Genomic DNA, 12734 nt, shown 5'->3' with positions numbered 1-12734 from the left:
TACGGAAAAATCTTTTAACATATCTTTTAATCAAATATTAATAAAATTATCTCATTTTATTTTAACTAATAAAAATAATAGACGTGCATATGATTTGTTTAAAATTATATCATTCCGCATATATAAAAGAAAATTGGTGACTAAGGGTTATAACCAATAATAAAATTGAATATATATATATATAAACAAATAAATACAACTTAATTTATATATATTTTAATTTAATAAATATATTTCCGCCGTATACCGCAGATAAATATCTAGTTTTATATTATAAATTAGCATTATATTAATAACAATTTAAACTTAATATCTCAAAACATAAACATGTATTCAAATTGGTGTATACCATGAATCCGTTCCCTTTGTTTCCTTGTCAAGCATCTGTCCACACAAACAACACCAAATCAATTTCTTATGACATCAGTAAACTTGGTTTACCTATATCAATATGATTGGTTCAGAAAATATCAAGCGATTGCAGATGGTAAAACTAGTAAATATGTTCCTCCACATGAAGAACAGTAAATACTAAATACCAATAACTAATTGAAACAATAGGTATACTACTGCGGCATGAAACAATACAATTTCTTCAGATAAAGTATTTAAGATACTACTGCGGCATGAAACAATACAATTTCTTCAGATAAAGTATTTAAGAGCAAATGAAACGTTTTCTAAGTCCACACATAACCATTAACATGCAAAAATTCTTTTATATATCGACAACACGTTCAAGATCATTTATGTCCTACCTTTTCTACCATGCTAACCAACTATGCTTAGAGACTTAGACAGGGAAAATAAGAATATCAATTTAGGATGAACAATTGGTAGTATAATTTATTTAATTATGGTATTATAGTAATTAATTGTATAATTCTCTTAATTCTTTTTCAGAATTAGTAATTTAAAATTAGAATTAGTATTATTTTTTATATACATATATGAACTATCTTTTTATATTTATTAAATTGTTTAAATTTTTAATATCTTATAATTTACAAATAAGTTAAAACAAAGCTTTTGTATAACACATGACAAAATCTTTAATTGTTAAAATTTACACGTGTGGCGATCACATTAGTTACTAACTTTGAAAACCAATGTTTATATAACAACAGAATATTAAATAAGCTATCAAATCATTCACCGATTTAAAATTTTAAAAAGATTACATTAATTTCTTATTTTTCTTATATTATGTTAACCACTAATTTTAACACATTAAACCTTTTAATACTTTAATCACTTTTCTGTAAAATTTTCTTTTTTACTATATGATTATAATAAATAATAATTGTAATTAAATTGCAAATATTTTCTTTATTAGTTACACATATTTTCCTTATTAATTGCACATATTTTCTTATTGAAATTAGTAATTTAATAGATAACTTTCCTAGAATTAGTGATATAATATATTAATTTTGGTTTTATATACTTTCCAAAATATTAATTGTAATCCTTTTATTTTTAGGATTTTTTAATTTTCTTATAATTATTAAATAAAATTTATTTTCACACATATCAAAATATTATCGATATATTTGACACGTGTCACGATTATATGAATTACTAACTTTGAAAACTAAGGTTTATATAATAAGATATATATTATGATATGTAATTGTTTGAAAGTAGCAATTGCGATTGAGAATTCTAATTTGTAGGTTATACATTAAAAGGAAATGTGTTTGTAACTTGTTTCGTGAAAAAAAAAATGGTGGTCGTCTAGCGAGGTAGTATATAAGAAGGAGATTAGTTTTTTTGCGCCCTTCACTTCAATTTCCATAATATATATGTTTAATTTGATTTGGAAATTTGGCTAAGAGTTGAAAGCGAGCTTCACACGTCATGGACCAGAATGAGGGATACCTAGAAAATGTAGATGTGGTGCAGGGTGTGTAATCAAGACTTCAGAAACATTGAAGAATTCAGGGAGGATATTTCATTGTTGTTGAAACAACCCTTCCCTTTTTTTTTAAATAATATAATTCACTAGTGGTCCCATACCCACTAACATCATAGAAACAATCAACAACAGCAGATAACTAAAACAATTCCATTAAACCAACCAGAATCCAACAATAACATTCCAATAACCAACAATGCAATAATCCAAACCAACAATGAAATAACAGAGTTCCAACATCCTACAATGCTCTATCAACTCAACACTAGCAACCTAACAATAGCTAGACCACAATCAATCAAGCCTCTAGAACATCCTCCTCCTCATTGCCTTGATTCCACGATCACACTTTGCCTTTACCTGCACACCACAAACAACAATTGAGATGCGTAAGTATTATTATAAATACTTAGTGAGGCCGCCCTCCCATCTACTAGGTTATACACACAAGCATTTGAGACTCTCATGTTTAAGCAAACAAACAAACACACAAAAATTCATCAAACCAGGAAAACAAGTCTCGGATAAGACTAGTGTCGACCGATGCTACATCGGTGTCGATCGATGCTTGCACGACATGGTGTCGATCGACGCTACATAGGTGTCGATCGATGCCTCTTCTGAAGACGCGAACTGCGCGAACACGAACGTCGATCCTCCTTTCCAAATCACCTCGAAACCGTCTCAAACTCACCCAAAACACTTTCGTAACCTATGGTAAACACGAAAACAACGAACCCAAGCAACCAAACACCACAAGAAACAAAGAACAACCCAAACAAAAGAGATCTCATGCTTAGATCAACCATGGTCAAGCACTCACCTCTTTTACAAGAAGATTAGGTCGAGAAACGATGGAAACAACACCTTCACAAGCTTCTCCTTCGTTCCCAGCAACAGCTCTCCCTTCTAAGACACAGATCTCTGCAAAAACACCAAGAACAGACCAAAAATCTCACAGAAATACTCTCCAACGTTTTCTCTACTTTTTCTCTCTTTTCTCAGTTAACGGCGAGACAAAAACCTCAAACCCTCGACTTGTCTCGTCCTTTCCCTTAAATACACGGTTTAGGGATTTCTAATTGAACCAAACTGAACCAAACCGCAATTAAAACCAATACGACCAACCCGGAAAAACATGGTATTGATCGATACACCAAGGGTGTCGATCGACACTAAGACCAAAATGCCAAACTTGATTCGCAGGTGTTACAATTCTCCCCCATCAATAAGGATTCGTCTTCGAATCTCACAGCACCGTCCATACGTCAGGGACCTCCGTGCCACCGTCAACACAACCCGCACGTCTTTTGACCGGACCGAATACCGTCAGCCAAGGTTTCCCGCGCAACTGTCGCAACAGCCCGCACACCTCCGACTGAACCCCGAGGTCCCCCTCTAGCCAATATACTCACATCCAAGACGCTGTTTGCTCACAACTAAGTGTTTCCCCCGTCCGTGGTCGCAACCAACGTATCATGCCGGCTCGCTATCAGGCCAACCGCCTTAAGCTACGACATCCAGGAAGTCACTCACACACACTCCCCCCGCTCTCGGATCGCAACTCTCGAGACATACTGGCTCACTGCCGAGCCGCGGCTCACAGCTACGGTATCCAGAGAGTCTCAAATATCCCGCTCTTGGGTCATCACCCTAAAGCGCGCTCTGGGATCGTCATCCAAAGCAACATACCACTCCCACTCTCTGAACGGACCCATGTACCTCGGAATCAGCTTAGTCTCTGTCAATGACCTGTTCGGACCCTGCAACATGGCCATCTCTAGATACACTCTATCACCAACCTGAAACTCAAGATCCTTTCTCCTCTTATCAGCATAGCTCTTCTGCCGATCCTGAGCTTCCTTCATGTTCAGCCTCAGCACCCGAATCTTCTCCGAGGTCTCCTGAACAAAATCCACACCATAAATGCTCCTCTCCCCCACCTGAGTCCAGCATAACGGTGTACGACACGACCTCCCATACAATGCCTCATAAGGAGCCATCCTAATACTCGCCTGGTAGCTGTTGTTATAAGCAAACTCCACCAAGCTCAAATGATCTGCCCAATGTCCACCCCAATCCAACACGCACATCCTCAGTAAATCCTCTAAAGTCTGGATCGTCCTCTCTGACTGACCGTCTGTCTGAGGATTGTAAGCTGAACTCTTATGCACTTTTGTGCCCATTTCTGCTTGGAATCTCTATCAGACACAATACTAGCAGGCACACCATGCAATCTGACTATCTCCCTCACGTACTTCCTGGCCAAAACCGCTGCTCCATCAGTTTTCTTGATGGCCAGAAAATGCGCAGACTTAGTCAAACGGTCCACAATGACCAAAATCACATCAAACGTCCTCGACACAGGCAATCCCACCACAAATTCCATCGTGATCAAATCCCACTTCCACTCGGGAATGGGCAGACTCTGTAATAATCCACCAGGAACCTGATGCTCCGCCTTCACTAGCTGGCAAGTGTCATACTTCGCCACCCAGTCGGCTACGTCCTTATTCATCCCGACCCAGTGATAATACCGCTTAAGGTCACGGTACATCTTGGTCGCTCCTGGATGAATAGAGAACTTGCTCGAATGAGCCTCTCTCAGTATCTCCTGCCTCAAATCCTCACCCTTGGGCACACAGCCCCGACCATGCACAAGGATAATACCATTAGCAGAGACCTGATACTCCGAACCCGCAGCCTTAGAGGCATTCACCAGCCCCTCATCACTCTCCTGAGCTAACCGTACTCTGCTCAACAAATCTGCTCTATCAGCTGCCTCCAAACCCAAAGGTTCCGGTGAGATAGCACACAACCTCAATGCACTAATCTCACCTACCAACGCCTCCATATCCTGCTCCTGAGCCGAAGCCGCCCGCTTCCGACTCAAGGCATCTGCAACTAGGTTAGCTTTACCAGGATGGTAAGCTATGTCCAGATCATAATCCGCTACTAACTCCATCCAATGCCTCTGCCTCAAATTCAACTCAGGCAGAGTAAAAATGTACTTCAGACTCTTGTGGTCTGTAAATACTTGTACCTTCCCGCCATACTGATAAGACCTCCAAATCTTCAGAGCAAAAATCACTGCTGCCATCTCCAAATCATGAGTAGGATAATTAGCCTCATGCTTCCGCAACTGCCGCGAAGCGTAGGCTATAACCTTTCCCTGCTGCATAAGCACAAAACCCAACCCCACTCCAGAAGCATCTGTTAACACAACTTAGGGCTCGTTCTGCTCATGCAGTGCTAACACCGGCGTGGTAGTCAACATCTGCTTGAGGCTTGCAAAACTCACCTCACACTCCGGTGACCACACAAATGGAACCTCCTTCCCTATAATCTTAGTCATCAGCTGTGCCATACTCGCAAAACCCCGAACAAACCTCCTGTAGTAACCCGCTAACCCCAGAAAACTCCGGATCTTAGTGGCACTCTGCGTCCTCGGCCACTCCCTGATGGCCTGAATCTTCTCGGGATCCACCGAGACTCCCTCTGCAGAAACAATGTGACCTAAGAACCCCATCTCATGCTGCCAGAAACTGCACTTACTCAGCTTAGCAAACAACTTCTGCTCCCGCAGCTTCTCCAGAACTGCTGTCAGATGTATTTAATGCTCCTCAGAACTCTTGGAAAATACCAGGATGTCGTCGATGAAAATAATGGCTGACACGTCCAGAAACTCCTGGAACACGCTGTTCATCAATCTCATAAACGCAGCTGGCGCGTTTGTCAAACAAAACGGCATCACCACAAACTCATAATGCCCGTATCTCGTCCTGAAAGCAGTCTTCCTCACATCTGCCTCATGTATTGGAATCTGAAGATAACCCGACGCTAAGTCAATCTTGGAGAACCAAGTAGCACCCCTCAACTGGTCCAACAACTCATCAATTCTCGGGAGAGGGTACTTGTTCTTCACAGTGACTCGGTTCAAACCTTGATAGTCGATACACAACCGAAAACTCTCGTCCTTCTTCTTAACAAACACCACCGGTGCTCCCCACGGTGAACAACTAGGACGGATAAAACCCTTACTCAACAAATCCTCTAGCTGCTTCTTCAGCTTTGCCATCTCTGCTGGAGCCATCCTGTAAGGAGCCTTGGATAATGGCATCGTCCCCGGTTCCAATTCAATAGTAAAAGGATCCGACCGAGATGGTGGTAATCCCTGCAATGACTGAAATACATCCTCAAAGTCCTCCACTACCGGAATACTGCTAACCGTAGACTTCCCTACTGACTCTGGCATAGATATAGTAACCAGATAAGCTTCATGGCCCTTCTCGATCATCTTCCCATCCTGAATGGCCGAGATCACGAGACTCCCCGAAGTCGGCCTAATACCCTGAAAAACCAACTTCCCTCCTGGACGCTCAAACTCCACTCTACCCCGATAGCAATCCAAATGCACCTTATGCCGATGCAACCAATCCATCCCGAGAATAACATCATACAACTCCACTGGACTGATAAGCAAATCCGCGGGCCACGACTCCCTTACGATCTGAATATCAACCCCTCTAGCTCGTCCAATAACTCTCAGGAACTTGCCTCCCGCAACTCTGACTACTCCTGTACGCTCCCCGGAGTCCCCTCTGTCCCCGCACTCTTTGCACACCCCGGAGTGATGAAGCTATGAGAACTACAGAATCAAACATAACATGGGACTTAAACCCGCCCACCAGCAAGGTCCCTACACAAACCTCATGTGTTGAGAACCTAACATTTGATCACAAGCAAAAACAAACATAATCTAAACTATTGAATTGACCAAGTTCGAATCTCAGAAGTTATACCTGTGATCGCTCCTGCACTTGTGCCACCGGACTCCACAGTCGAGTACACCCGCGACGTCGGATCAATCCAACCCACCGGGTGCACACCATTCTGCAGACCCTGCTGCACTCCTGGCTGACCTCCAGCCTGCACCGCTGCTACTGCCATCTGCTGCAAGTTGGGACAACGAGGCTTGATATGCCCCGTCTCCCTGCAGTAGTAACACACTCGTGTATCCGTCCGCGGCTCCATCACTGCTCGCTGCTCCGTCACTGCCCGCTGCTCCGTCACTACCCGCTTCTCACCTCTCTGCTGACAGTTGGTCACTTTGTGATCCCTGTTACCACACCCAAAGCATCTCGCACCACTGAACCTCGATCTCTGCATATCATCAAACTTCCGCTTCTGCCCCTGCGCAGGCTTGCCGCCCTTGCTAGAAACAGAATGCGGCTGAGACCGTAGTGGCTGCACCGAAGGACTGACCACAACCACCTGTGACCTAAAGTCGTCCTCTATCCCAACTGCAACCTCAACCAGCTCCGCTCTCGAAGCATAGCTCCTCACTCTACACCGAGTCCTCAGGTCATCCCGGAGGGCCAACAAGAACCTCCGCACCTGAGCCGACTTTGGCTCCAAAGCCCTGCCTGCATACCCCACAAGCCGACTAAACTCTGCATCCAGCTCCCGCATTGTACGGTCCCCCTGATTCAACCCCAAAAACCGTGCCTCCATGCGATCAAGAGCCTCCTGTGGAAAATACTTGGAGTTAAACTCCCTCACAAAGTCCACCCAAGTCATATCCCGGTGCACCCTCCGAGCTGTCACCGACCTCCACCACACACGTGCATCACCTGACAAGTAGTACACTGCCAAATCAACCCTAAATTGGTCGGGACACCGAAGCGATAGGAAAAGATTCTTCATGTCATGGACCAGAATGAGGGATACCTAGAAAATGTAGATGTGGTGCAGGGTGTGTAATCAAGACTTCAGAAACATTGAAGAATTCAAGGAGGATATTTCATTGTTGTTGAAACAACCCTTCCCTTTTTTTTAAATAATATAATTCACTAGTGGTCCCATACCCACTAACATCCTAGCAACAATCAATAACAGCGGATAACTAAAATAATTCCATTAAACCAACAAGAATCCAACAATAACATTCCAATAACGAACAATGCAATAATCCAAACCAACAATGAAATAACAGAGTTCCAACATCCTACAATGCTCTATCAACTAAACACTAGCAACCTAACAATAGCTAGACCATAATCAATCAAGCCTCTAGAACATCCTCCTCCTCATTGCCTTGATTCCAAGATCACACTTTGCCTTTACCTGCACACCACAAACAACAATTGAGATGCGTAAGTATTATCATAAATACTTAGTGAGGCCGTCCTCCCATCTACTAGGTTATACACACAAGCATTTGAGACTCTCATGTTTAAGCAAACAAACAAACACACAACAATTCATCAAACCAGGAAAACAAGTCTCGGATAATACTAGTGTCGACCGATGCTATATCAGTGTCGATCGATGCTTGCACGACATGGTGTCGATCGACGCAACCTATGTAGTGTCGATCGATGCCTCTTCTGCAGACGCGAACTGCGCGAACACGAACGTCGATCCTCCGTTCCAAATCACCTCGAAACCATCTCAAACTCACCCAAAACACTTCGGTAACCTATGGTAAACACGAAAACAACGAACCCAAGCAAGCAAACACCACAAGCAACAAAGAACAACCCAAACAAAAGATATCTCATGCTTAGATCAACCATGGTCAAGCACTCACCTCTTTTACAGGAAGATAAGGTTGAGAAACGATGGAAACAACACCTTCACAAGCTTCTCCTTCGTTCCCAGCAACAGCTCTCCCTTCTACAGCCACAGGTCTCTCCAAAAACACCAAGAACAGACCAAATCTCACATAAATACTCTCCAACGTTTTCTCTCCCTTTTCTCTCTTTTCTCAGTTAACGACGAGACAAAAACCTCAAACCCTCGACTTGTATCGTCCTTTCCCTTAAATACACAGTTTAGGGATTTCTAATTGAACCAAACCGAACCAAACCGCAATTAAAACCAATACGACCAACCCGGAAAAACATGGTGTCGATCGATACACCAAGGGTGTCGATCGACACTAAGACCAAAATGCCAAACTTGGTTCGCGGGTGTTACAGTTGTCCTTATGGCTCAAAGGAGAAGTGGTCATTTGTTCAAATGGACCGATGTATCTATGGTGGAAGAGATGGAAGTGGTTGAGAGTGTTGTTGAGAAGATACAAGTAGATGTGGGAAGCTTAGAGAAAGGCTTTCATGATGCGAAAGCTGAGATGGAGAGTCTAACAATGAATAGCTATGAAAGTGAAATACAAGGCATAAAAGCTGCTGCACATGGATGTGAGAAGGAGATTGGAGAACTCAAAGCCATGATTGTTTGTTGTGAGAAAGAGATTCAAGCACTATGGTGCTTCAAAAATTTGATTGTGTGTAGTTTACTTATGTTTGTTTTCTATGCTATAATATTTTAAGCAAAAAAAGTTTATGTAATGTGATGGAGTTTGTAATGTGATGGAGTTAAAATGCTATAAAGAGTGTTGATTTAGATGCCAAGAGTTGACCTTTGAAAATCTTCCATTCAGCTGATTCAATAAGTAGCCAAAAAAGTACACAACAACAAGCATCCTACATCGGATCAATAAGTACACAAAAAACAAGCATCCTAAATCTTAAACATATCCCAAAAAACCAAGTGAAAGCTGTGAAGGTTAGCTTGCTACATTTTCTTGGCTTGCTTGGATTGCTTGGCTTGCTTGGCTTGATTGACTAGGAAACCTTCTTCTGTTATGTCCTGGCATCCTACACTGAGCACACTTCAAAGTAATTCCTGCTCTGGTAATTTTAATCTTCTTTGGTGGAGCCTCATCTTCTACTTCCTTTGATTCGTTTTTGTTTCTTCGTTCGCCCTTTAGCAACTTCTCTAGGTGACGGTTGAATCTCGGTTTCACCAGATTTTCTCCAGAAGTACATACGATTAACTCCTCTCATTGTCTCATTGTACTGAGCCACCAATCTTTATGTCAAATACCAGTCAGAGCTAACAAAATTCTCAGACTTCAGATTCTTCTTCATCCCAATTATACGCAATACATGAAGGCAATGAATTCCTGTCATACTCCACCTTCTACATGCACATGTTTTTGCATTCATATCAACCCTGAAAGTCTGAAACCATGATGAACATGTTCGGTCACCTCATTAACCATTGGCATAGGGGATTACCTGACAATACTTCATGTGTTGCTGCTCTTCTTTAATGGTCTTAGCAACTTTCTTAGTATACTTCCCCTTGTGCTTTTCAGCCTTCTTTCTTCTCATTTTATTTCGGATCAGACATTGTCGTCTTATGGTCTCCACCATTGCTACCAATGGCATCTCCCTTGCTTTGTTGATAGTATTGTTGTAAGACTCTGAGAAGTTATTGGAGACATCTTCACACACTGATGTGCAACTGAAGAACGCACGGCTACAATTTTCTGGATTCTTCAACATCACAGCTTCATAAACACCTTGATCAAACTTCTTTAGTTCTTCAGTGGCTCTGTTGTAGTCTGCGTCATTGAAACTTTTAGAAACGGCCCAAAATAGAATGTAGATTAAATTTTGAATAAAAGAAAGCCAACTTACCTTCTGCCTGTCTGAGATGAGACTAAATCCTTGTCCATCTCCAAGTTGCAAGTCTGTTTTAAGAAGTTGAATAAACTATATCCAACTATCTGTACTCTACTGGCACAATAGCCCATGCAACAGGGAAGAACTGGTTGTTGGCATCTCGTCTTATAGCTACCAAGAGTTGACCTTTGACATTGTTCTTCAAAAAGCAACCATCTATCCCAAATATTGGTCGACAATGAGCAACAAATGTTTTCCGGAGTGCTGCCAAACATACATAGAACCTGTCAACCTTCTCAATACTTTTATCAGTTCTCATTGTTCCCACTTCAACAGTCGATCCCGGGTTAGAACTGACAAAACAATAAGCAAGGTTAGAGATGAGAATCGGAATGTAAAAAGTTATGCAAATATAAAAAGAAACACTTACTCAAGTAGCTCTAGACGGTAGTCCTTTAGTCTAGCAAATTTCTCATCATGTTCATCTTGAATGATTGCCAATGCTTTTGTCTTGGCTTTTCTACATTGATCTGGAGTGACCACCAAGTTGTAAGGGTCCTCCATTACTGCTTGTATTGCCTTCGGCTTGAAAGTAGGATCATTCCTAATGTCATCCAATACTAACTTAGAAATGACCCCATCCTTCACTACCTTGCTATACTTGTTTGGGATACATGAATGGAAATCATTGCATGACATGTCTTGGAATGTGTTCTTTTCTTTTTGAAAAGAACAATAGATTCTGAATTTGCAGCCACCACCAATAGAGCATATCACTTCCGATTTTTCAGAACTCCATCTTGAATACTTCACGTTAGTTCCTTCCTTAAGCGCATACTCGACAACAGCTTCCTTGAACAAAGGTATGCTGTCAAATACTTGCCCCAATCTTATCTCTCCACTGCCTTTTTTATACCTAAGGTATTTTTCGGATCCACTATCCTCATCATCTGAATTCTGAGGAGTGGCCTCAGAATCGCAAGCCACATCTTCCTCATCATCATCTACTCTACCGAAACAATCCTCATCACCTCTAACAGCATAAGCTCTATCGTTTCCTCCTTCACCATCTCCATCATCATTGACTCCTTCTTGACCACCTCCTTCAATGTTTTCTTCTTGACCAGCTCCATCATCAGTAATCTCATCCTTCTCCATATAGAGTTCTATTGATCTTGTCCACATCGCAGCTGAACACATTCTCTGGAAATTATCGTATCCATCATACAACAACTTCAACTCTGAGATCATCTTGTATGGGAACTTAAACCAGATCCTTTATCCAACCATAGACAACCCAAGCGACTCCACCATGTTTGCAAATATTGTCTCCGCCTTGTATTCAAGAGTATGAGTCTCGCCTCCAACATATGCAACCACAGTACCATTGACAACTTGAAACTTTCCATTAAAGTAGATAATGAATATTGGATCTTCAGGTCTACAAACAAAAACAGAAACAAAGATTGTTCAAAACTGAGATTTTCTATAACACACACACAAATTATACACTACTTATATAAAGACCTTAATTAAAGTAATAATGGGTGATTCCTAGCATATTCCTTAACAAAACTGATTACACATATTTGTCTTCCTAATTAGTTGCTAACTGGAATATTATTGCCTTGGAGAAGAAAGCATCCTATAAATATTTTACACCTAAACAAGAACTATCATCTCCAAATACATATACTGAAAACTATAAGATACACCTTTGAACATTGATCTTGAGCTTAGGGATCAAACGTGACCTTCGCATACTATTTGGTTTTTTCTATATTCATGTTGTTGTTATAATTGTCATATTTTTTGTTTTTCAATACTAATATTTTGACGTAGTGATGAGAGAATGGCGTGACAGGCATTGCAGTGGTTGACATGTGGGTGGGCGAGCAATTTGACTACAATTATAATTGCAACACATGAGCTTGGGACAAACAGTATAGCCACTATACTCAGGTTGTGTGGAGAAACACGGAGAAGTTGGGATGTGCTAAAGTGAGATGCAAGAATGGTCAAACCTTCATCACATGCAACTACGATCCTCCCAGTAACTGGGTTGGCGAGTTGCCTTACTAAAAAAAACTCCATTTAAATGCTTACAAATCATATATGTATTGTTCAGTTATACGAGTCATCTAATAAAGATTGGTTTGTCCGGTCTGGTCCTCTTTGTACCATATATGTGTAGTAATACGTGGATTTTTATAAGGGAATAAAAAAAGCAATTAGAAAACTATACACGGAAAAATCTTTTAACATATCTTTTAATCAAATATTCATAAAATTATCTCATTTTATTTTAACTAATAAAAATAATAAATGTGCATATGATTTGT

At 41.0% G+C, this 12734-nt stretch overlaps 1 pseudogene; it reads right to left on the bottom strand.

Moving 5' to 3' along the window:
* Window positions 1–333: 333 nt before the first annotated feature.
* LOC147928802 (uncharacterized) lies at window positions 334–12486 on the bottom strand (annotated as a pseudogene).
* Between the last annotated feature and the right edge of the window lie 248 nt (window positions 12487–12734).

The sequence above is a fragment of the Camelina sativa genome, chromosome 14, assembly GCF_030686135.1.
Source record: "Camelina sativa cultivar CO46 ecotype springtype chromosome 14, ASM3068613v1".
In the NCBI taxonomy this organism is placed as follows: domain Eukaryota; kingdom Viridiplantae; phylum Streptophyta; class Magnoliopsida; order Brassicales; family Brassicaceae; genus Camelina; species Camelina sativa.
The sequence above is the reverse complement of the archived record's forward strand: the minus strand, read 5'-3'. Positions and strand labels throughout refer to the sequence as shown.